General features: G+C 29.4%; 6 non-coding genes across 6 annotated transcripts; all 6 read right to left on the reverse strand.

The window, feature by feature from the left end:
* Positions 1 to 8,257: 8,257 nt before the first annotated feature.
* On the reverse strand, positions 8,258 to 8,355 carry LOC124933179. The gene has a single exon (XR_007098889.1). It is a non-coding gene; the product is annotated as a small nucleolar RNA R64/Z200 family (small nucleolar RNA).
* Positions 8,356 to 8,689: 334 nt separating this feature from the next.
* LOC124933138 lies at positions 8,690 to 8,764 on the reverse strand. The gene has a single exon (XR_007098849.1). It is a non-coding gene; the product is annotated as a small nucleolar RNA SNORD18 (small nucleolar RNA).
* A 52-nt stretch (positions 8,765 to 8,816) lies between these two features.
* Positions 8,817 to 8,899, reverse strand: LOC124933166. Its single transcript, XR_007098877.1, has one exon. It is a non-coding gene; the product is annotated as a small nucleolar RNA Z199 (small nucleolar RNA).
* A 12,484-nt stretch (positions 8,900 to 21,383) lies between these two features.
* LOC124933178 lies at positions 21,384 to 21,480 on the reverse strand. Its single transcript, XR_007098888.1, has one exon. It is a non-coding gene; the product is annotated as a small nucleolar RNA R64/Z200 family (small nucleolar RNA).
* A 308-nt stretch (positions 21,481 to 21,788) lies between these two features.
* On the reverse strand, positions 21,789 to 21,863 carry LOC124933139. The gene has a single exon (XR_007098851.1). It is a non-coding gene; the product is annotated as a small nucleolar RNA SNORD18 (small nucleolar RNA).
* Positions 21,864 to 21,915: 52 nt separating this feature from the next.
* LOC124933167 lies at positions 21,916 to 21,998 on the reverse strand. Its single transcript, XR_007098878.1, has one exon. It is a non-coding gene; the product is annotated as a small nucleolar RNA Z199 (small nucleolar RNA).
* Positions 21,999 to 27,494: the final 5,496 nt, after the last annotated feature.

A 27,494-nucleotide genomic window follows, 5' to 3' on the forward strand; every position in this document is an offset into this window, starting at 1 on the left:
ATCCAAAAAATTTCGAAAACACAGTTTCATCAAACATGATCAAAACGTTGTTAAAGTCATTGGATATTCATCATAACATGTTTACAAATATGTTTCTCAACTATTTGAATAAAAAAAATCCAGATTAAACTCAAGTATACAAGATTTTAAAAAGGAAAAAAAGCTCACTTAGACGTATGTACTCGTACAATTAGCTCATTTAAACGTATGTACTAATAAAAGGTCATTTAAACGTACCTACTATCAAAAATTGGTTCATTTAACCTCTTTTAGTATCCATGGTTAACTTTTATTTTTAAATTTATATATTTATTAATTAAATATTAATATATTTCTCTTCCTTCTTTCCTTTTCATTTATTATTTCATTTATTACTAATAAATAAACCCTCTATTTTTATCTTTTTTAGAATTTTTTATTATTTTTATATGAGTATTTATGATTGATTATTTTAATTTTATTTTATATATATGAACATTCATCATTAATTATTTTAACTCTATATTTCTTCTTCTTTTTTATATTATTTTTTTATATTCACATTAATTATTAATTATTTTAAAATTGTTTGATCCCAATAACTGAATATAACAATGAAAATTCTTTCAGCAATAAAAATCTTTCAACACAAAAATAAATTAATTAAGAATTGAATAATAATAAAAACTCATTCATTAAATACTAAAAGAGTAATAATCAAATATTAGACAAAACAATTCCTTTAATACTAATATAAGTCGTGAATAAAAATTAAATAAAAACTTATTAATTTTATTTTTATTTATATTAAACTAAATAAGAAAAAAAACCTTTTTTTTATTTTTATTATATTAAATTAAATAAGAAAAAATCCTTAAAAAAAATATTACAGTAAAATATAAAATTCATAAATAAGTTGTTAAATTTTTAAAAGAAAATGAGAATTTAAAAAATATGAAAAATAAAAACTAATAAAAAAAGAAGATAAAAATATAAAAGAGAAATTAATATTAAAATATTTAAGAATAAAATAAATTACCTAGTTTAATTAATGAAAAAGAAGGAGAGAGAAAATATATTAATATTTAATTAATAAATATATAAATTTAAAAATAAAAATTAACCATGGTTGTTAAAAGATGCTAAATGAGCCAATTTTTGATAGTACATATGTTTAAATGACCTTTTATTAGTATATACGTCTAAATGAGCTAGTTGTGCAAGTACATATATCTAAGTGAGCTTTTTTCCTTTTAAAAAATCTAGTTTGTAAGCTTAATTTTTCAAATTTTTTAATTCAGGTTGATTTGATATGATTTCTTTCAATAAAAAGTTTATACATGATATAGGGATTGATTCTATACAAAAAAGAAAATAAAATCACATGAATAATCCCTAAACTAGATCAAACCGATGAAACTAGAAAATTTTGAAAAAAATCACTTTCAATTACAAATTGAAATTCAAAGCTTCTAGATTCATACCAACAACTGGAGAACACTCCTTGGATGTGTTGGAGACTATATAGAAGCCTGAATCGAAGTTGTGGTGGCCGAAGTAAGTCTGCACATAAACTGATATTGGTCAGATTCTTCAATCTTTGATTCATGATGTATTAGGTTGTAAATGTTTGATGTTTAGGTAGAGGAACACTTAAAGACTATTTATAGTCGCTTAGGTCGGTCGAGGGAAGGCCAATTCAAATCGAATTTGCCGATTTTCAATCCTATCCCTAACTGTTATCTATTTATGGAAGTCTAGTTCTAAGTCGAGGTGTCTAACCTAGGTATATGGTTATTGTAGATAAGGATAAGGCGAACACGTTGGTGAAGAAATCAAAGGATAAGGTGGAGAAATGACGAAGCTACGACTTTTAGAGGAAACGTGGCGGCGATGATCGCGAATTTGGCAAGCGTCTAATCTCGTGGAGGAAGACGATTGAAACAATGTCGTTTCACCTAACAGGACACGGGGTTCCGTTGCGTTCCGTCTGCGTTCAACGTCTTTGACTAACGAGGTTAATCCATCCCGTTAGTCGTTCCGGTGTTGGCGGGCGCGCTCGGCTTTCTTGTAGCGGGCTACGTGGGAGCGTATGGGCTGTTGGATGATATCTGAGTGCTCATCTGATGGTCCACGTTCCTACTACATAAATTTAACAAAATTTCGGTCACACTGGATTATTCGATTTAATTTTTATACAAGCGTTATTTGAAATCGATTTTTAATCCTTTTTTAGGTTTTTTTTCACCAAAAATTTCACAAAAAATATTTCTATCAGCATAATAAAAATTATGTTCATATTTTTATTTTCTGGGTATTTTTGGGAATCTTGGGGCATTTATTTAATTGTTTTATAAGTCATAAATTACACATAATTCACGATTTAATTATAGTTAAATCTTTTTAACTCCTTCATTGTTTTAAACTGGGTAAAATGAATACAATATTTTAACCTCAAATTATTTTTAGATTTTGAATATTTTACTAATTAGAGTTTAATTATCCTAATAATTAACCCTTAATTATGTTTTAATTTCTCATTTGAGTTATTTTGAATTTAAAAATTCAAAATATTAGTTTAATATTACTAAAATAATATTTATAAAATAGGGTATATCAAATTTTTATGCTTACAGTAAATTGTGAAAATAGTTGAAAAGTCAAAAAAAAAAAAAGATAATTGCTATTTTATTTTACAAATATAGTAAATTAGTTAAAAGTGAAAAAATAATATGTCAAAATAAGAAGACATATGAGTTTGTTCATTTAAAATAAACTAATGTTTCAAATTATGATAGTTGATGTCTTATCTACACAATTCAAAATTAGAGCTTAGTAAGACAAAAAAAAAAAAAAAAAGTTAAAAGATTTTGTTACATTCAGTATTTGATAAATAATAATTTTTTTTTTGTTAGTATTAGAAAGGTAATACAATCCCGATATGAATCTGTTTCTCATCCACCGATGAAAGTGTTATTTTTTTGTTTATTAACATTTAACCCCCAATTATTAGTTAAATCACATGGTTCATTTGAGCTTGAATTAAATTATTGTGCACAAACGATTAAAATATACTCGCCAAAGTCCCCTTCTCTTTCCTTATCATGTCTGCATTATTAATTTATACTTACTCCTAATGATAATGTTTAAAACATGAATATAAAAATATCCACTTGTTATTTAAATACACAATTGTTTTAATTTCTTGATAGTGATTCACTAATTAATATACATATTTAAAAAAGCATATTCATTAGTATCTCTAATATCATTTTTTTTAACAAACAAAATCCATGATATAAGTTATGATATGGATCATTCAAATAAAATAACAAAAACTCGGGAACATTGAAGAAAAGATGTCAATTTGCATGATCTTCACAATCTTTTCATCACAAACACAACGACACAATTATTTATTTACTTTTATCGTTTTTTAATTCAAAACCTACTTATCTTCATTTTAGTAGTGCTATTGACAAATAACATTTCCAATTACTTCTTCCTCTAAGAGAATATGTTCTTCATTAGTGATTCCACTACTTTTTGTTATGAACACTAAATTATTCTTTGTTAATTTAATTACGTTACTGCACAATATAATCTATTGTTACTAAATAATAATACTTTATTTATATAATAATTCAATTGACTTATAATAATTACAATTATTTAAACATGAAGTAACATTCACTACAAAAATAAGGTTAAAATGTGACACTGGTCTTTGCGACTGCATTTTCATTTAAAGTGATACTTTACAACTTGTTCAGCGAGAGAAGTAACTTTACCCATAAATTTTATGACATTTCACAAATCAGTCGTATAATAGAAGTGGCTAACTTTACAACTCAAGTTACCATTTATTCTGCGATAGACTTTGGAATTATTTATTATTAATAAAAGTTGCGACTTGTTATTTATTTATCTGAATATTTTAAAATAGCAGTGAAACAATTTTTATTTATATAACAATAAATTTGTTATTTATATTATTTATTGGAAATTTTTTATTTTGGGAGATAAAACTTTTGTAGAGAATACCGATTGATTTTGTTATAAAATGAGTTTCGAATATAAAATTTAGCATTATTAAGTAGAATATTTTTTTCGACTATAATTTATAAATATGAGAATTTATAATAATTTTTAGCGATATAAATTAAAATGAATAAATTTCCTTTACAAATTATATTTACCATTACTATTGTTTTAAAATTTGTAATGAAAAGATAAAAGACACTAATTGGAATTGCCTACTTCATTTAGAGATATAGTTAGCGATGGTTTTGCAAGAAACTCGTAGCGATTGATTTTGCATGAATCCCTTAGCGATTGATTTTGCAAAAATTCCCTAGCAATTGATTTTGCAAAAATTCCCTAGCGATTGATTTTCCAAGATCTATATTTAATTTCCTCCTTTGCGTTTATTGTTGAAATTTTAATTGCAAAAATAAGAATATTAAGTAAATATTAGTTTTAATTCTATGCTATTTTTCCTGTTTTTTAAATATTAGAATTAGCAAAATGCCAATATATATAATATCTATAACCTTATCATCCCATAAATTAATAGATGTAATATTGAATCAACATTAACCATTTAACAAAATCATCAAAGGTAAGCATTCATAAGTTGTTCCATCCATATTACAGTATGTTTAAACCTTTTAAAGGTATTTGGTTTACAAAAAAACACAAAGTAGCAGTTTCAATTTCTCTTGAACCTTTACTTTTTTGTGTAAATGAAGCACACTTCATGGTTCTTGTGTTAATTTCAAGTCTCCTTACATACATAAAACACAATATTCTTACATATTGAACACAAATAATTTGTCAAAGTAAACTTACCAATTAGCATATAGACCAAGTGTAAAAATATATATGCACTTGTATAAAAAAAAACTATCGAATGCACATCCAAAAATATTCCACATGGCATTTGCTTTAATTCTCTTTCAATATTGTATATTTCAAACCTATAATATAAGATAACCCACAACAACACAACTATTTAGATATTCTAATAAATTACATTTGAACTTCCCCAAAATATAACCAGTTTCAGAATTTCATAACACAATTAATGAACTTATGTTTTGAAATTTCATTGAAACTGATATTTGATAATATATAAATTATAATTAAGTATATTCTAATTTTATATGCATACTGTCATATATAAATGTATAGAGAAATTACATACCTTCTATTTTTCTTGGGTTAATAAAAAATCACTGGTTATAGGTTGACCCGAGTTCTCATACAACCGGTATATCATTTCAAACTTCTCGTTCAGTTTCTGAAATTTAATGTCACGCTCTTTGTTCTCTTGTGTAAAAGTTTCATGTTTGACATTCAAATAAGTAATTTTTTTATCTTGATCCATAATCTTTTTGTCTTGAGCTATAATTTTTTCTTCCTAAGCTATAATCTTTTCTTCCTGAGCTATAATCTTTTCATCCCGGGCTGCGATTATCGCTTCTTTTTCGTCATTCCATTTTTTTAGTTGAGAAACCTCCAAAGATAGCACATTGTTGGATGGACCCAAATCCCAAGATCTACTCTTCCCAATGTATCCAATTCCAAATACTCTTCCATTCGTTGGACCTCCAACAGCTTCTACCCATAGTTCGTAATTTGTTTTCTTTTCCCCTTCCTCCATAGTATCCTCCATAGTATCTTGCTTTTTTAAAATCCTCATAGGTTTCCTACAATAAAGATATCGTGTTACACATAATTATTAGCATGTCGAGAATTTAGATTGAATACATTTATTTAATAGATTTTTTTAACACAAATCGTCGCTTCCTCAGCTCTCTTTCCACTCCAACCCCCCATTTTCTCTGGTGTGTTTTTCGGAAAACCTCCAAGACGTGGGTTGCCTTTTAAGTTCAATTGCCTACATGAAATATAATTTAAACACATTTAGAGTGAATGACTATTTTAGCTACAAATTTGAAATATAGAAAATGTTACCCACCAATCTTTTTCGATGTTCATTGACATTTATCGATCCCCACAGTATGTTGCACCCCCATCGTCCATGTACTTCCTTCTATAAGTCTGGACTTTTGTACACTTCTCTATGTATTTCATGTCCATGAAATTAATTTTCATTATCTCCCAATCTTCGATTGTCACATGGGAGGGCTTCTTCATATGGACCTTCGTCGTATTCAAAAAAATTCGAATCTTTGCACTGCCTTTCTTTTTAAACAGTTTGTTAAAAGCATGTTCTAGTGTTTGCTCCCATTGGAATTTATTCTACTCAAACAATCCACATTTTATAATGATTATCACATACACTCATAGGAATGAAACATTTCTAATAATTGAGAAGACTTTATTTGTAACTAACCGCAAATTCTGCCCATCAAATGTCCTTTATGTATTGAGGGACCTTGTTCTAGTTAAAATATGGACCCCTCCAATAACCAATAATAATTTGGTTGACATCCTTTGTGATGTCAGGTTCAAAACTGCATGATTAGTTAAATCACAATAATTATAATGATATTAAATTTTGGTTGAAAATACATAAATGAGGTTAACGGAAAACAAAACACTCACTTTTCCCCATTGATAGTTATGTAAGGCTTCATGTTTACTGTTTCTTCTTCACTCCTATGTGTAGGCAATTCTACAATGTCTTGTTCTTCATCATCTGATTTTGGTTGCGTTAAGTTAGTGTCAACTTGTGTCTCAGGTACTGTTGTAGAATTGTCATTTTCTAGTTGATTTTCAAATCCTTCAGAGTTAATCAACTGGAAGGTTGGTTGAGACCTTACTTCTTGTTGCCTTGACGACTGCCCCATCATTGTTCTCTTCTGGGGAACAATTGATTTTTGCGTCTGATTGTTGTTCACGACTGTTGGGGCCTTCTTATTGTTGTTCAATGTAGTATCTACACTTGATTTGTTGCTGACATTTTTAGGTGTCTTAGTCCTCATGATCACGGATGTAGTATCAACGTTTGGATTGTTGTTTGTTGAGGCCTTATTAGGTTGGTTGACAGTTGACACAACTTTCGGCTTCTTACTTGGCTGTTTAGTGATTGTACTCTTTGAGTTTATATTTTCAGTTGTAGTGTCTGTCAAAAATTATTGAGATTTGTAGGAGCATTAGAGTTGTGTGGATTCCCCTTTGTACTGATGTTCTGCTTTTTGGAAATAGTGGGTAGTTTTTGCACTCGGTTGACTTATTTACTAGGAGCTTGCATCTGTTGTACATGTTTTCCTTTTTGTACTGTTTTTCTTTTACTAATGGGGGCCTCATCCGATTGAATTTTATCCAACTGATGACTTCTAAAACTTGTATATGTTATTGGATCCTTTTCTTTTGAGGTTTTAGATTTCTTTGAATACTTTTGCAGCACATCTTCTCCTTCATCTTTAAATATTTTTGTTACAAATAAAATCGGAAATGATAAGACGGAAAAAAACAAGAAAAATAGGAAAATTAATATTATTCAGCAACTTTATTTGATGTTTTGGTTGCTATGTTTTATTTATATAATTTTTTTTAAAAAAATGTTACTGAAATAAATTTTAAAAATTACTAACTATTTTACCAATATATTTACTAAAATTATAAATTTTCAGGTTTGTACTAATTTTTTTGATAAATAAGTTACAATATTTCTAATATTTTAACTTCAAGTTACTTTAATAATTGCGAATAATAAAAAATTGTATTGAGTCAATTTTAATTGCAAACTATTGGAATTTTTTTTGTAGTGATGGTTTATTGTTTCACTATAATTTAATAATTTTACTCTCATTTAGTTGTCATTTTTATTATAAATTACCAATTTATTAATTTGCAATAACTACAAAACTTGTCAAATGATATATGTTTTTAAAATGAAATATACACATTTTATGATTTACTTGCGGCACTATATTCAACTATATTCAACTACTAATTTATCGTTTTTTCTTGATACAGCTACTTAATTGTTAATTTATTGTTTTCTCTTGACACAACTATTTAATTATTTGTGGTTTCTCATGATTTCTCCCAACTTAACTTCACAGTCCCTCTTCAATAATAAAAATAATAAGTATTTTTAATATAAAAAAATTTATAAGATAAAAGAATATAACAACATTATTTCAATACTCCTTGCATTGCATTATTCATGTGTCAAATTCAAACTTCTTCATCATCCAAAATGAGAAGTCATAGAAATTGTTAGTAACAACTAACAACAAGCCACATAAATATTAAATGTATAAAAAGTAAAAATGTATATCAAAGAAATTCAAATAAAAAAAATCTGCTCAGAAAACTGAATTTTCATTCTCATTGATTTTTTTACAAATCTCTGAAGTCTGACATGTGAATATAATTCGTAATTCATCACTGCAGAAGTCATATAAAGATTAAATTAAAACTACTATAAACAAAATAACTAAAAAATAAAATGTAGCTCTCATTCATTAAAATTATCCGGGTCATGTAATAATCGGAATAGCTATATTACCCCAGGATAAAACTCAGTTTTTATCTTCAAACAGAACTATTACATCATCAATTTAAATCATCTATTTATCTCTTAAAATAACAAAATTAACTCTTTACTTTTTTAATATAAATTAATTATAAAATAAAATATAGAGATATAAAAGAATAATTTGTTCAAAAATAAATAAAAATCAATTTTTTTCTACTGATGATTATAAGGAAATCAAAGAAAAACAGAATGGAGATCAGAGATTGGAATAGGATTTTCTGTCACGGTGAATCAGAAACACGGACCAATGAATACTCATCATATCTCGAATTCAAATAAAATAAATTGAGATAAAAAATTGTTTTCTCAAGTAGATTCGAACCATCAGAGACTTAAATATAAGGTGAATCATGGAAATATTCCATCATATTGTTGCAGTTTTGTTTCCTCATCAGCTGGTTCGAAATTGACATGAAAACAAGCAGATTGAAGAAAGAAAACTTACATTTACTTGAAGAACATGGATTCAAATAGACGAAAAGAAGGCATTAGATATGAGGGAAGAACGAAAACGATTCATTGTAATTGAGTTAAACCCTGATGGACCGGCTTTGGATGAATAAGAATTATGAAACGGGTTGCTTAAATAGAACATGAAACCCTAATTTAAGCCAGGGTTGCCTAAGGCCTTCTATGGGCTCAAAATGATATTTGACCCGACAAGCATAAATAAAATCTTGATATTTTATTTCATTATCATATTTTATAATACTATGTCATGATTTATTTATGGATTATCTTAAATAAGAAATATATTATTTTTATTAAATAAACTAGGAATGCATACGGATAAAAAAAAATATAAATAAAAAGAATAATAATAATATATATTCAATTTTTAAAATTCTTAATAAATCACGAATAATATATGAAAATAAAAAATAAAACATTAGCATGCCACATTTTATTTATTTTGGTAAACAAATTATCTTCTTACATATTTCATCACATATTTTTTTTTAATAAACCTCTTATTTTGTGACATTACACTTTCACTTTCTTCAATCAAATATTTTATTAATATTTTTTAACATTTAGCATTTTGACCTCACACTTTGGTCAATAAAATATTTGATTCATATTTTTAACAACTTTCAATTGATACCGGCCTATTATTCATCGACAAACCACATCCCAATCAAACTTAGTTAAAATGTTGTACTTGTTTTGTTATGTTACAAGTTCGAAACATACATATAACATTTACAATTTTATTTTTAATCGTTTTAAGTTTATGGCGGGTCAACCCACAATCCGACCCAAATATTCATTTACTCTCACATATATATCCAAATTAACCATAGTTCTCGACCCGACAATCTGGACACTTTGAAATTAAGCATTATTATATATATAGATTATATAGTTAAAAAGTTGAACTTATATTATTAAAATGTCCTATGTTCATCAAATTTGGTGTTGAATTTAAAATATAATGTCTTATTAGCCTAATGGTTAAATAATTGTATTATTTTTGTTAGTTGCAAATTCGAAACATACATATAGTATTTTTTTAATTTTTTTAAACCGTTTTAAGTTTATGATGGATCAATCCATAATCTGACCCATGTATCTATGTACTCTCATATATATATATATATATATATATATATCCAAATTATCCACAGCTCTCGACCCGACAATCCAGAAACTTTGGAATTAAGTATCATATTATATATTATATATATATTATTAAGATAGCAATTGAACTTGCCTTGGGAGAAGTCAAAACAACAAGAGAGTTACCAACAACAAGTAGTAACACTTATTTCTCTTTGACATATTAGCAATAGGGAAATGATTGAGAGAGAAAATTTAGGAGAGAATTTTAGAGAGAATGACGTGACGCTGATTGGATGAAAAAAATAACAAATTTTTTCACTCTTTTCTTTCTCCTCACCCTTTATTCTTTAAGAAATGATTAGGGGAGGTAAAATAGTGAGGGAAAAAATGAGAGAATAACATAGTTGTCTAGGTGGCCATACACTTCAGTGATGACTCATCTGCTCCCTCTTTAGTTTAATTAAAAATAACAATAATTAATAAATGAAGAAAGAAAGACAACCAAACGAAGAAAATAAGAACCCAGGAACCAGCAACTTTTTTTCTAATCCTAAATCCTAAATTTTACTGTTGGTTTCTTACTAAATGAAAACCCTAAATCTTGGAGAATGAGATTATCGTCGTTGTCGTTGTCGTTGTTCTTGCACCTCAAATCTAGGTCGCTCAGTATCTCGATTTATATTCCTTCGATCTAGATCGGTCAATATCCAGTTTGATATTCACTCTGAATCTTGAATGAAATGAAGATAGGCTTTGGCCTCCTATAAGTTTATTCTAGGGCCACCTTCAGCCTTTTCTCCGTAATAGGTGCATTTCAATATAATATTTAGTCCTTATCTCAAATTTTTTATAATAGCTTTGGACGTTATGTATTCTTTTATCTGAATATGGATTGTAGATGTTAATGAAAGCGAATAAGACGAAAGCTCCAGAACCTAATGCATATAAGCTTATTCTAGGGCCACCTCCTACCCTTTCTCCATCGCATGTGCATTCTTTTCAATACCTAGTCTTATGTTTATGGTAATATGTTAGAATTTATGTGATAGTGTTATATAATATTTATGTTTATTCATATGTAAGGTCAAACTTTTTGTAAAATTTATTTGTATAGGTGTAATTTGAGTTAATTTATATCAGTATACTAATCATGTAGAATATGTACATATATCTATTATATCAAAATCATGCAAATTCTATTATATCAATAATGTAAAATAAGTTTATATCATTTTTTTGGAGCAACAATACATTGATTGAATTGAAGATCTAAAAACTATGACGCAAGAAATAAATGACAATTCAAGTGGGTTGCAATTGTTGTGTGATTCGTCAACCTCTAAAAGTGTTAATATACCACAACTAGGAATGCTTTTTTCATCCTAAGGAGAAGTTCATGCTTTTTATCGGTCATATGCCCAAGATCTTGGTTTTGGTATTAAAAAGCAGAGTTCCAAAAAAGGATATGACGGACAACCGAAGTATTTATGTTTTGGATGCGCCAAAGAAGGTAAGCTTGTTTCTAAAGAAAATTATGCTTTTAATCATAGACTTTCTAGTAGAACGAATTGCAAAGCAAAGATTAATATTATAGTTAAGAACGATGAATTCTTTTAAATTACAAGTATGCAACTTGAACATATCATGCATTAAGTCCAATAAAGTCACGACATTTCAGATGTTACAAAGTGTTATATTCTCAAACCAAGAGAAAATTAGAGTTGAATGATCAAGTTGGAATTTTGAGTAAAAGTTTTAAATCATTTGTTGTTGAAGCTGGTGGCTTTGAAAATTTGTCGTTTGATGAGAAAATGGCGAAACTATGTGGTTGAGGCCTGACGACTAAGACTTGTGAATGGTGACACAGAAGCTCTGAATAATTACTTTTATCGTATGCAAAGTAGGAATAAAAATTTCTTTTATATGATTGATGTAGATGACATTGGTCGTATAAAAAATATATTTTGGACTGATGGAAGATGTAGAGATGCATATGAGTATTTTTATGATGTTGTTACATTTGATACTACTTATTTGACTAATTCTTATGATATGTCGTTTGCCCTGTTTGTTGGAGTAAATCATCATGGTGAATTTGTGTTGTTTGGTTGTGGCTTGATTTCTAAAGAAGATTCTGAAACTTTTATTTGGTTCTTTAAAACTTGGTTGACATGCATGGGAGGCCGAGCTCCACAAGGTATTATTACTGATCAATTCAAAGCCATGGAAATTGTAATTGGTGACGTATTTCTATATTCTCATCATCGCTTATGTCTTTGACATATCAAAAAAAAAATCCAGTCAAATTTAGTAGTATTCTAATTATAATCACATAAAGAAAAACTTGAAAAATATTGTGATTGACAACTGAAGAATGTGATAGTAAGTCGAAGAGATTTATTGATGAATTTAATTTGGAAGAAAATGATTGGTTGAATTCTTTGTATAAGATTCTTCATAAGTGGTTGTTTGCGTTTGTGAAAGATAAATTTTGGGCTGGGATGTCAACTAGTCAAATAAGTGAAAGTATGTATTCATTTTTTTTATGATTACATGCATTCGAAGACAAAATTGAAACAATTTGTTGAACAATATGATAGTGCCATGAAAAGCAAGATTGAAAAGGAAACTAATTCAGACATTGCGTCTTTTAATTCTTGTTTTTCAACCATTAGTGTTCATCCAATTGAGAAGCAGTTTCAAGTTGTGTACACAAATAAGATCTTTAAGATGTTCTAGAATGAAATGAGAGGCTTGATGTTGTAACACTTGTGAAGAAAGAGGGCTCAACTTATGTGTTTAATGTGGTAGAAAATGTATTTGGGAAAGATGAAACTAGTAAAATAGACATTACCTTTCAGGTACACTATATTGAGTCACAATGTGAGATGAAGTGCTTGTGTCATCTCTTTGAGTTTCGAGGAATTTTGTGCAGACATTTGATTTTTGTTTTGTTCCAATTAGATGTCCATACAGTTCCTGAAAAGTATATTTTAGATCTATGGAGGAAAAACATCAAGCGTAGGTATCAAGGAATGACCAAAATTTATGATGATTCATGTTGTAATAAGGAAGAAGGACAAAGAAAAAACAATCTTCAACTATTGTTACATGAAGTCTCAGATTTTGGGTTAAAAGATGATGAGAGTTACTTCGTTGTGACACAAACATTGGAAGAATTAAAAAAGAGGCTAATGGATAATAACCTTATTGTATCATTGGGTGATGATCAAAGTTAGAACATAGCACATATGGAGTCAATAGTTGAGAAGAAGAAATTATACAGTCCATTGAAATTAAGGTCTCGTGGACGTCCACCAACGAAAAGAAAACAGACAAAAGTTGAGCAAATTGTAAAAAAGCGGCGACACAATCTCGAAAAATGGTCAGATGTATAATGTATCCAGCATATGTTTCAGCCACAATAGTCAACAGCACTACCTGCCCAATAATCACCTATATATGTATCAACAACACAGATTTTGAAATGTTTACAACATATTCATAAATATTTTCTATTTAAACTTCATTAAATATTTTAAATATCTAACTTACCTAGTTTTTGCTAGATGACAGTCCCATATCAAGCGATACAAGCTGGATGTTTTTATCTACATCATTCACCACATCAGACATTACAAAATGGATGTTCTTATTTACAATATTCACAATCAACTGAAACTGTAGTAATAGCTCAACAAGGTTTATTCTTTCCATCAACAAAACAATTTTAAAGTTAATTAGTTGATTTCACAAATCACTCATCTATACTAATAAAGAAATACATGAACAGATAACAATATCATTTGCCAAGATCCTGTTACAAGTAACAAAAGCTCGAACTGCACTATTGGGAAATATTCCCAGGAATGACATGTATAGGAACATACATCAATACCCGAAAGCATCCTAAATTCCCAGAGTCTTGATTGTTAGAATTGATTCTGCAATCTATTTTTGAGTTTTGATGTGTTAATTGTAATGTCACAGTAGTGATGTGTGACTACGCTATGCACTTAAGGTTTGTCTAGAAGTTGTGGCTAGGTTTACCGAACTAGGTTACCATTCAACCATTTCTTAAATACGTATGTTACAGTTTTTAAGCTTCAATTTTAATGTATTATTTCATTGATGGGATTGACACCAAATATGGATGTATGAAAGTTTATAGTATAAATGCAACATATAGTTGCTTCATATAAATAATGTTTGTAATTTTAAGACTGACTTTGTTGAGCATATTCTTTAGATAACATTAAATTTTTATATGTTAACTTGTTTCATGTTGTAGATAGCAATAGTTAGCCTACCAAATGTTGGAAATTCAAGTCTTTTGAACGCTTGGAGCAAAGTATGTGATTCTCATATGGCTTTTGGAGTATTTTTTTGTATTGATGTTGTATTGATATTTTTTGTAGTTGAAATATGTTTGTGGTGTTCTTCTCAGAAGTTGTTACTTCTAAAGCAGTTTTTGCTTATCAATGAGGTAAAACTAATAATTAACTTTTAAAAGCTCTAGATTATAACATAATGGATGCTCTATCGTTCTATGATATTTGACCTGATACTTATAAGGTTATTTATGAGTGGTGCTTGAGGAAATGTTTGTTGTGTTTAAAAAAAGTATATAATAGTAATAGTGGTTGCTGCTGGATCAAGATGTGTGGGATTTTCTTCATTCAAAGAAATGAAAGTCTATTTGAAGGAAAAACATGGTTGTCATATATCTTAATTTCTTAGTTATGTCTGTTAATTCAAGTTAAGAAATGATTGATAAAAAGTGTAAGGGTAGTAATTGTGTGATAAGACTATACTTTTGTCTATCTATGTGTGAGAGATATTTTGGGAAATTTTGCAATTTCGTAATTATATAATATAATTTTGACCTTTCCAAAACTCAAAAAAATGATGACAAAAACACAATTTCTAGACCTTACATGGATGAAATATAATAGTTTGTCATTGTTTCATTGTTATACTATATTTAATATTGATGGTATGATGCGTGTAAAATACAATATTTGAAGTGTTTTTATTTTAACTTGTAAAGCTGCATTTTAGAATGGGTTCAATTCAAATTAAGGTTGATCATTTTACAAAATTCTATGATGAATTGGAGTGTAATTGTTTTTCAATATCCTGTGTCATTTCTTTATTCTCTTGAATATTATCTAACAATCAATTTGTTATGAAAATAATTCACCAAGACTATACTGAATTTTATATGTATTTCTGACTATTAGAAGATAGTTGATCTCATACTCAAACCTAAGACTTCAATATATGAATTCCAATTCAAGACCTGTATTTAAATTATAGCACTCTATCAAGATATAAGTTATAACCATAAATAAATAATAAAGCTGTAAGTTATTAATTGTGCTATTTTAGACAAAATATGAATTAGAAGTATTACAATAAAAGACTGACTTTGTTGAGAATATTCTTTAGATAACAACAACTTAACATGAAGAAGAAAGATTAGAAATCAAGGATTAAATCATATAATCTCTTTTTTAATAGTAAGATAATCATATCATTCTTCTTGTTTCTTCTTCTTCTTCCCATCCAAAGTTTTTTATTCTATTAGCTACACGATCATCATCATCATGAGAGCTTTAAACTCCATATATAGGTGCTTTCAGAGCATAAATTTCACTTCATGTATAACATCTTTCAACTCTTTGAAACAAAACTTTTCTGCCCCATCTTTGTCAGTTACATCATTTTGTCACTAACTAATCAATACCAGATAGTGGTGCATGTTATTAAATACATGTAATATGTCAAATATCATCTCAACCCATAATAATTACTTCTACCTACTAAAATATTGGTAATTTTACCTAATATTACTTCTAAGGTTTTATTCTCACATTTTATAGCTTTGAGAAAGACGTAATAATCGAAATAGATCATAATCGTTGTTTATGAGAATAAAGAAACTATCATCTTCATCCACTATAGTTCCATAACTCATCATAAGTGATAGATGCAAACATAAACCGATTTCTGAACCAGGTTCACCTATATTCTTCAATAAGCTTCCAACTAGTCTATTCATATTTTATATGTCCCTATTCTGTGTTGGGTTAAAAATTACAGTTGATCTCATCTCCAAGAAATAAATGGCAATCAAAAGTCCCTTATGCTCCGCACTAGAATACTCTAAACTTTTTGTCATTCTACAATAATGCATTTCTTTGAATCCTTTGATCCACATCCCATATCTATAGTAAATGAAGAAATTTCATTATCAATTTAACGAAATAAACACACATTTCAGTTGTTTCTTGCAAGAGTGACAAAGAATGAATAGTTTTGAACGAGTATCGTAACATCGGAGATAAAGTTCTCTATATGAGTGTTTGAATGTGGGATCCAATTTAGGGATGGAAATGGGTACCCTACCCGCCAGGTAGTGAAGTACTCATCTCTGAACCCGATTCTTATTTTATTACCCATCCCCGACCCCGAACCCGACGAGTATATCTATTTATATCCCCATCCCCGATTCGTCGGGTATCCGATATCCGACGGGTACCTCATTACCCGATTAAAATATGAATTTTTATTTATTATTTTCTAAATATATTAAATACAAAATATTAAAAACACATATAAAAATATTACTTATTTGTATAGTTATATTGTAGAAGTTGAACAATATACATACATGAACTTCAATAAGAAATAGAGAGAAGTTTAACAAAAATTAGAGAAAATATTGAAACAAAAGAAAGATAAAAGAGATGTTAATTTTGAAATAAGAAGTGAATAGAGAGCGAAAATATTTGTTATTAAAGAAATGAAAGATTAAGAGTCATGGGGAATATAAATTAAATTAATGATGACGTGGTGGAGTGGGTGGTTGAGTGTTGGTATAACTAATTAATTAATATATTTAATGTAATTTTGTAATGATGGTATTAATGTAAAATTTGAAAAGTCATTTAAAATTTTAATATATATAATACTAATATTTTGGGTATCGGTTATCGGGTTTGGATTTTGCACACTACCTGTCTCCAACCCCAAACCCAAGCGGGTAATCATTTTCACTCCCCATCCTCGACCCCAATTTGAAATACCCAAACCCGAACCTGACCATCGGGTACCCATGGATATCGGGTATACGGGTACCCATTGCCATCTCTAATCCAATCGTACAAATCATTGAAAACGACCGAGTGTTGTTACGAAAATGCATATTATCATAAACATAAAAGGAAAGGAATATAATAACATCCAAGAGTACAATGCATAATTGAGAATTAGACTAGGTATTGAAAGGTTTGCACATACGACAGAGAAAAGGCGAAAGATGGCCCTAGAATAAGCTAAGTGACCTAGATCGGAGGAATATAAACCGGGATACTGAACGACCTAGATCAAAATATATAAATCGAGATATTGAGCTAGATCTGATATGCAAGAACAACGACAATGAAGACGAGTATCTCCCTAAGATTTAGGTGTTTATTATGGAAGAAACAAACAGTAAATTTAAAGGAAAATTGTTGTTTTCTTTTTTTCTTTGGTTCGGTTCTTTCTTTTCTTCATCATTTATTATTATTATTATAATTAAACTAAAGAGTGAGTAGATGAGTCATATGCTGAGGTTTATGGCCACCTAGACTGCCATATCATTTCTTCATTTTTTCTCTTACTATTTTACCTCTTCTATCAATGCTCTTATCATTTTTCTAGCAAGTGATATGGTGACATGTCATTCTCTCTCCCAAATTCCCTTCCACTATCACTCCACTTAACAATAATATTATTTTTTCTCTTTAATATATATAAAAAAGAATAATTCAGAAGTGATTAGTATTTGAATAATTTATTTACTTATTAATAAAAGCTACCTTATATCCAAAAACAAAACCATTACAATTTTCTACTTAAAATTCAACAAGAAAAATACATAAACATTAATTTAAACAAACTTATTCAAAACATTGTCATTCGTTACAACATGACCCAACAATAGAAAAATAACAAATTAGAGCACAAATTTTGTTACTAAATAGAAATAACTATTTATATAATAATTCAATTTATTTATAATAACGTTTAAAAACAAAATAATATATTTTTGTCGTTTTTTCGTAATGTTATAGTTCAATTGTTTTGTGGTTTGATCATAAACTCTAATGAGATTGTGATATTCATTTTCACCTATCAAATGAATCATTAATTTTTGTCATTTTCTCTGAACACAATGATTCAGCTATTTGAAGTTTTTCATAAATTTTGGTTATTACTCCCTCAAGACAAGTTATATTAATGTATTTTATAAAAACAATTTACCTAGTTTAATTGTTCATATGGTGAGATTCACTTTTTACTTAGTTAGTGTAACTAAGATAACCTTTTTTTTTATAAAAATTTGAAAGAAAATAACAAATTAGTTAAATTCATATTAGTTACGTCCAAACCATTACATCTTAAATAACGTGACTTAAATTTGAAAGTTGAAAGAATTTGAAGATTCAAATACTCCTTACACATTACAAAAAAAATTGTCGATTTGCAACATTTTTCTGCAAAAAAATAATTTATTAATGTTATTTTTTAAAAACTATATTTGACATTGTAGTGAAATAACTCATAATTGTAAAACTATATCAATTATTCCAATAACAAGGTATTTTCATGTAAGATAAAATCCGGAAAATATACACTAGTAAAAATGTAATTTTTACCGATATATATATATATATATCGGTAAAGGTTCCGATAGGAAGAAACCTTTTGTTAATAAGATTTTTTTTTAATTAAAGGAGAGCTAACGAGCTAACATTACACCCTACAGCCATGAACCCCATTTAAACTTAAAGCGCTTTTAGATGAAATCGAACTCGTTAATAAGAATTTTTACCGAGAGACCTCATCCCAAAAACACGAAAAATAATTCTAGGTGTCGGATGAGGTCAATAGCGAGAGATTTATATAAATCTCTTGTTATTGACTTTATCCCAAAACACGAAAATAATTCTAATTGTTGGATGAGGTCAATAGCGAGAGAATTGTAAACCTCTCGTTAAGAACCATTATAATATATATTGAAACCCTTTCTTCCCCGATTACCCGATTTTGCCTCCGTTTCTTCTCCCGAGCTCTCTATAGGTGATTGACGACCGATGATGCATCGATGCCGATCTTCTCTCACCGTCGACGCCAACTGACCAACGCCAATCTCTTCTCGTCGCCGCCTCTTCGTTATTTCCTCCTCTTCAACCTCACTTCTACAAGGTTAGTTTAGTTTATATTATGGTTAGATTTATGCTAGATTTTGTTAGATTTATGTTATATTTTGTTAGCATTTATGTTAGATTTTCAATCTGATTGAGTAATTAGGGTTTGATTTTGATTTTGAATCGGATTGTTTCATTTATGATGATTCTAGGGTTTGATTTAATTTGATAAATATGTTTGACTTGTTGAGTATAAAATTTTGATTTTGAATCTGATTGTTTTATTTATGATGATTCTAGGGTTTGATTTAATTTGATGAATCTATTTGATTTGTTGAGTATAAAGATTGTAGAGTAGAAGATTCGTTCTAGGGTTTGAAAAATCGATGAGAGAAAATGAATAATGGGTGTACAATAAGAATTTTTTTATTTATTTAAATTATTATTTCAATGAAGCTTGTTTCACTTTTGTTAACAATGTAAATAAAAATAAAGCAAGCATAAATGAGTGATTGATTAATGTATATACCTAATGAAGGTTTCTTCACTATGTAGCGTTTGTTTTTACTCTTACCAGTGCTGTAAATACCTAGTGAAGCAAGTGTTACCATGTCTTACCATTAACGCTTGTGTCACTCTTTTGAGCTATGTAAATACTTAGAGAAGGAAGTCTCAATATGTAATGTTTGTTTCACTCATTTAAGTGTTTTAAATACCTTATGAAGTAATCCTCACCAACGCTTGTTTCATCTTTTTTTTATTCTATTGCAGATTTACATAAAGATAATTTATTTACATAAACGTATAAATGTTTTCACATTAACGTTTATATATATTTAATATATAATTATATAAAATATAAAATAATTAAAATAAATTCATTTAAATATTTTGTTTTACAAATTTATTTAAATATTTTAAATAGAAATTTTCTAATATGTTGTTATATATATATATATATTATAAAATAATTTAAACAAAATCATTAAAATATTTAAAAATATTTTGTTATATATATATATATATAAATTATAAATAATTTATACAAATTAATTTATATATATCACAAATAAATTTTTATCATAAAATAACTAAAAATTTATAGAAATAAAATATGGGATAATGTCACTTTTAAGCATGAAGTTGAAGAAAGGTGTCAAATATACCCATTAAGTATTAAAATTCTATTTTTATATATGAACTTGTTTAAATGTGCCAATTTTATTCAAGTTGACAGAAATCTCTAACGGAGTTACAATTTTGACATGTTGTAAAAGTCATATTAACATGTTTGACATAAGAAAAAACAACCCTTATCCTTCCCATAACCCCGTTTCATCCCCATCCCTCCTCTCATCTCCTGCAAAACTTTTCAGTCAAAATCCTTCGTCGAAATCACCTCTAACCTCCCAACCGAACTCTAAACCAACAAAGTCTAACTAATGTTAGTCATCGACTCATGGTTCCAGACAATTTTCCAAAATATATATACCCAGCCTCACAACAATTAATAGATATGATCATGATCAGAAGAATAATTATAGTTTTGTGTGCAAAAAGGAAGGGATGCTTGGATGAAGGGTGTAAATATGTGACAAAGTAATTATGTATGCTTTAATTAATACAAATTAATATAATAAATCATAAATAAAATAATAAATATGATTTTATATATAACTATATTTAATATATAATTATGTATAATATAAAATCTTTAATATGTTTTATTTTATGAGAGGAGTATGAGTCAACTGAAACAAGCTTCATATTAATTAAGAATCAAATGAAGTAACTAATGGAAAAACTCATGTAAAAACAAAATTGTGTGTTTTCTTTTCTGCTAATGTAAACAGAATGAAGTGAAAGAAGCTTCACTTTCACTAATTTGCACTTCCCATTGACCCCCGAACATAAATCCAAATTACAGGTATCTTTTCTTTTTGAGCTGCTGTTTAATTTAATAATAAAATAATAAAGTTGAGTTCTGATTTGTTAGGAATAGGGGAAGGTTGAAGATCTGATTTATCTAAAATGACATAGAAATGGTTAGTAAAAACAAACCACATAAATATTAAATGTATAAAAAATAAAAATGTATATCAAAGAAATTCACATAAATAAAATTTCTGCTCAGAAAAATGAATTTTCATTCTCATTGATTTTTTACAAATCTCTGAAGTCTGACATGTGAATATAATTCTTAATTCATCAATGCAGAATACAAATAAAGATTAAATTAAAACTACTATAAACAAAATAAATAATAAATAAAGTTTGACTCTCAATCATGAAGATTATCCAGTCATGTAATAATCGGAATAACGTATATTACCCCCAGTAAAGAAGGGAAGCAATCATTGAACCAAAAATGATATTTTTATAATTCAAAATTAATAAAAAGACACAGCCAAAGAGAATACTCATCATATCTAAAAAGTTAATAATCAAAATAAGAATTTATGAATACACATCAATGAATTATGGAAATCAGATAAGCAAATCAAATGAAATCAAAGAAAAACAGAATGGAGATCAGAGATTGGAATAGGATTTTCTGTCACGGTGAATCAGAAACACGGACCAATGAATACTCATCATATCTCGAATTCAAATAAAATAAATTGAGATAAAAAATTGTTTTCTCAAGTAGATTCGAACCATCAGAGACTTAAATATAAGGTGAATCATGGAAATATTCCATCATATTGTTGCAGTTTTGTTTCCTCATCAGCTGGTTCGAAATTGACATGAAAACAAGCAGATTGAAGAAAGAAAACTTACATTTACTTGAAGAACATGGATTCAAATAGACGAAAAGAAGGCATTAGATATGAGGGAAGAACGAAAACGATTCATTGTAATTGAGTTAAACCCTGATGGACCGGCTTTGGATGAATAAGAATTATGAAACGGGTTGCTTAAATAGAACATGAAACCCTAATTTAAGCCAGGGTTGCCTAAGGCCTTCTATGGGCTCAAAATGATATTTGACCCGACAAGCATAAATAAAATCTTGATATTTTATTTCATTATCATATTTTATAATACTATGTCATGATTTATTTATGGATTATCTTAAATAAGAAATATATTATTTTTATTAAATAAACTAGGATGCATAAGTATAAAAATATAAATAAATAAAATAATAATATGTATTTAATTTTTAAAATTCTTAATAAATCACGAATAATATATTAAAATAAAAAATAAAATACTCTTATTCCATATTTAATTTATTTCGGTAAAACAACTTTATTTTCTAATATATTTCATCACATATTTTTTCTGAACTTACACTTTTACTTTGGTAAATCAAATATTTGATTCATATTTTTAACATTTAACATCATGACCTCACACTTTGTTCAATCAAATATTTGTTTCTTATTTTTTAACAACTTTCAATTGATATCAGCATATTATCTCTCAGCAAACCATATTCTAATCAAACTTGGTTAAAATGTTGTACTTATTTTGTTACGTTACAAGTTCAAAACATACATATATCATTTTTTATTTTATTTTTAACCGTTTTAAATTTATGGACGGGTTAACACACAATTCGACTCAAGTATTTATTTACTCTCACATATATATATCCAAATTGACCACAACTCTCGATCGGGCAATCCGAACACTTTGAAATCAAGTATCATTATATATATATATATGTAAAATCTTTTATTTCTCTCTTCATAATCACAGTCTTATGCAACAAGACGGTACGGCCCCACGAAGAAGAGATCCAAGAGATGGATGTTTTATACACCAAGTAATGACCGAAGGAACTCTAATGTGTCATAAGGATACAATAGCTCCATCTGAGTTTACTGAAGTAAATGCTACTCTCCAGAAAGTAACTGAATAGTTGGCGATATTAAAACTGCCCTCTTTGTGAAAGTATGTAGGTAAGTAAGAGTGACCCTTCTGCTTTCTTTCAAATATACATGATGGCTATGATACCTTTATACTTGGGATAACCAACTATCCTCCATCTATTTCCACAATATTTAAATGGTGCGACCCTGTGTTGGTATCACCAAAAGAAGATAGTGTATATTCAAACTATCGAAGAACTCGCAACAGCCTTCATAGAACGTTTCAACATGCATCTCATCTTAGAACGACCCGATAAGAATCTTAAGAATGTGAAGCAAGGCGAGAGAGAGAAATTCACGGTCTTCATCAAAAGGTGGAAAGTTTTTGCTGAAGAAATTAATTCTTTACCTAGCAAACAAAGACAAATCGACATAATTTTGGATAATATTAAAAGTCGACATTCTATTGGATTCGCCGCCAAAACTTTCCAAAACATGAAGAAGCTCCTCAAAACGGGCAATAACCTCGATGAAGTCTTTGATAAGGAAAGAAAGGATGGTAAAACCGTGAAGACGTATGTTGCTCCTGCTCGACCTCAGAGGATGGACAAAGCCGAAGTCCTCCAAGTTGCGGTTGCTTGGCAAGCTCCAGCCTCTCCTAAGTAAAGTCCAAGCAAACTAGTGGTGTCTAAAACAAATGTCCCGATGACATTTTAACCGCCAATTCCAAGGGTCCCAAGATCTCTTAGAATTTTTGATGATTTTGGAATGACCCTAAGTTAAGCTCTTACTCTCCTCCAACAAATGAACCTGATCAAACCTTTGACTCCTCGAGAAGGTAAAGAGTTCTTTAGAAAATTTGAAATTGCATGGTGTGCATACCATCAAATGAAATGTTACTCTACTGATAATTGTAGTTTCCTTAAGCATTAGTGCCAATATATGATCGATCAAAAGATCATCTCTAAACTTGACATCACAAATAATACATTGCCTGATCATCAGGTAAATATGATCTTTGTGGATAAACCTGTTAACAATCTTGAAGTTAATATAGTTAATCCATGGCCTAAAAAGAAGGATCGAAAGTCTCACCTCCACCATTAGTATTTCGAAGTTGGTGGATTTCCGATAATCCTAACACTAATTCTCCAAGAAGAGGTGTGCATAAAGTCTTAGCAACTCAAAGTGGATCTGACTTCCAACTCAGTTTCATGAAAAAAACCCTTGTGGCTAACCTTCTTGGACCATCTAATGACCCAAGGAGGGAAAACGAACCCCGAGCTCAAAACCCAAGCGATACTCTTCTTCCTCAACTTAAGAAGACAAATGTCAACATTTCTAATTGGGAAATCCTGATTTATTCTATCGAACGCATGCAGGTTGTTCTAAACGAACTAAGCTAGGCTAGTGTACCATCCAACACGACTCCTAAATAGTTGGTTGGAAACATTTCGGCAACTCTTCAAATCAACATGATAGGTTTTGATAATAAAGATCTACTTGTTCCTAACGAAACCCATGTTAAAGCATTTTATATTTATGTAAAATTGGCTAATAAAGTCATTCCAATGACTCCAATCGACAATGGTTCAACATTGAACATATGTCCATGGAAGACTTTCCAAGAAATGAACATTTCTACAGATAAAGTTCTTCCCTCAGACTTGTGCGTCCAAAGTTTTGCTAATTCTCTTCGAGAGATTATGGGTAGCTTCCGAACAACGATTTACGTAGCCGAAACACCTTTTGAGTTAGAATTCTACGTAATCAATATGCGATCGTCATACAACCTAATCTTGGGTTGACCTTGGTTACATCAGACTAAGGTTTTGGCCTCTACCCTACATCAGAAAATATGGTTCACGCCTAACGGTAAACTCATCACCATAAGAGGTGATAAGTACGTCACAAAATAATTGATAGGATCGGTTTTATCGATAGAGACGGGGGTCTGGCTAAGGATGAAGGCTTATGAAAAAGGTTTGAAAGAAATCATGTTAGGGATTTAATTCGCTTTCTATTCTACGCAAACACTTATAAACACTTGAAACAGATTCAAGGCGGAATTGTTTAATTGGGTTTGAAGCACAAGATTAAATATGAAAAGATGACAGAAATGAAATAACACAGCAATTTGTTTATGGATATTCGGAGAAACTCTCCTACGTCACCCCTTCTTCCAACCACCGGAAGGATTCACTATAATATGATTCGAATCAAATACAGTTTACACACACTTAGCTCACTATTGAACAAAACACTTTCTGTTCAATTACAAGATGAAGAATATCACACAGCTAAAGGTGTTTTGATTCTAGCTCTCTCTTGATTCACACACAGTACAATCAGAAAGCAGCTTCACAGTATGAATTCAATAAGAAAGATGATTGAGTAGTTTCTCTCTCTGCAAAATCAGATTGCTTGTTCGTTGTCTAAGGCAAATTCGTAAGACCGATTGTCCGTTGTCCTTTAGATTTGTTAAATACTGAGCAGGAGCTAACGGTCGAATATTTTAGAATGATACGTGGCACTCTTTCATTGGAAAACCTCCATTGTACACAGCAGGTTCTAAGCACAATGATCGTGATCGTACATCACTGGTAGTGCGCCGAATATTCTATCAGGGATATACCTGCAAAACAAGTAATGTGAGGGAAATTCTCTTACGTGGCATTCCTTGGTTGGTTGCATATAGCTGTTGTACTAATCTTCACTAGAAAGTGGAGCAGGAGTAGGGTACAGCTATAACACGTGGATAGGAGAAATGCTAGCTTTAAGCATACTGCATAAACTAAGCATTAGACGTATTTCAGTTAGACGGATTGTAAAATCAGTCTAATGAAATCACACATCTCCTTTTAATAATAACGTCTATTAGACCGTCTGGTCTAATAGAATTAGACTTACGTCTAATTACAATAACCATTAGACTGCACGTCTAACTCCACTAAGTTAGACTACACGTCAAATTCCGGTTATACCTCAGACTTGTCTGAAGGAGTTAGACGCACGTCTAACTTTCATTAATTAGACTACACGTCTAATTATCCAATAACTATTAGACTGCACGTCTAACTCCACTGAGTTAGACTACACGTCTAATTCCGGTTCTACCTCAGACTTGTCTGAAGGAGTTAGACGCACGTCTAACTTTCATTAATTAGACTACACGTCTAATTATCCAATAACCATTAAACTGTACGTCTAACTCCACTGAGTTAGACTGCACGTCTAATTCTGGTTCTACCTCAGACTTGTCTAAAAGAGTTAGACACACGTCTAACTTTCATTAATTAGACTACACATCTAATTATCCAATAACCATTAGACTACACGTTTAACTCCACTGAGTTAGATTGCACGTCTAATTCTGGTTCTACCTCAGACTTGTCTAAAGGAGTTAGACGCACGTCTAACTTTCATTAATTAGACTACACGTCTAATTATTCAATAACCATTAGACTGCATGTCTAACTCCACTGAGTTAGATTGCACGTCTAATTCCGGTTCTACCTCAAACTTGTTTGAAGGAGTTAGACGCACGTCTAACTTTCATTAATTATACTACACGTCTAATTCCGAACAAATTAGACTATCCATCCAATTGTAAATATATTAGACTACACGTCTAACTCTGGTGAGTTAGACTGTACGTCTAATTCCGAATATCTATTAGATTATCCGTCTAATTACAAGTCTATTAGACTACACGTCTAACTTCGGTGAGTTAGACGGTACGTCTAATTTCGAACACATTAGACTAACGTCTAATTCCGTGTATTCATTATACTTACGTCTAATTCTTTACATTCATTAGACTATACGTTTAACTCTGATGAGTTAGACTGTACGTCTAATTCTATGCATTCATTAGACTACACGTCTAACTACGATGAGTTAGACTATACGTTTAATTCTATGCATTCATTAGACTACACGTCTAACTCCGATGAGTTAGACTGTACGTCTAATTCTATGCATTGAATGCCCAAATCGGTCTAATGACCCTCATTAGAGTCAAGTCTTATGAAATATTGTTTCAATACACCTGCATCAAAACTCATAAGTCATTTCATCATCAAAATCTCAGTGGTTAAATTATTTCAACACTTAGTCAAAATAATTTGACCTAAATATTTCCCCCTTTTTGATGAAGAAATTGGAAACCTGCATACATATACCAAAACATGCATTCATCATATAAATAAACAAAACCCTTGTTCACTTACATCATACATCTAAAACCAGTATTCGAAAAACCATCAAAGAAATATTGTTTGATAGAGTTAAATAAAGTAGAAGAAAAGAGATCATTGTTCTTCCCTTTTAACTCGATGATCGGTTGGACTCATTTCTTGACCGGGAAGCATGTTGAGATAAGGAGGATAGCCGCGACCACCACGACTGCCT

This window comes from Impatiens glandulifera, chromosome 3, assembly GCF_907164915.1.
Source record: "Impatiens glandulifera chromosome 3, dImpGla2.1, whole genome shotgun sequence".
Lineage (NCBI taxonomy): Eukaryota > Viridiplantae > Streptophyta > Magnoliopsida > Ericales > Balsaminaceae > Impatiens > Impatiens glandulifera.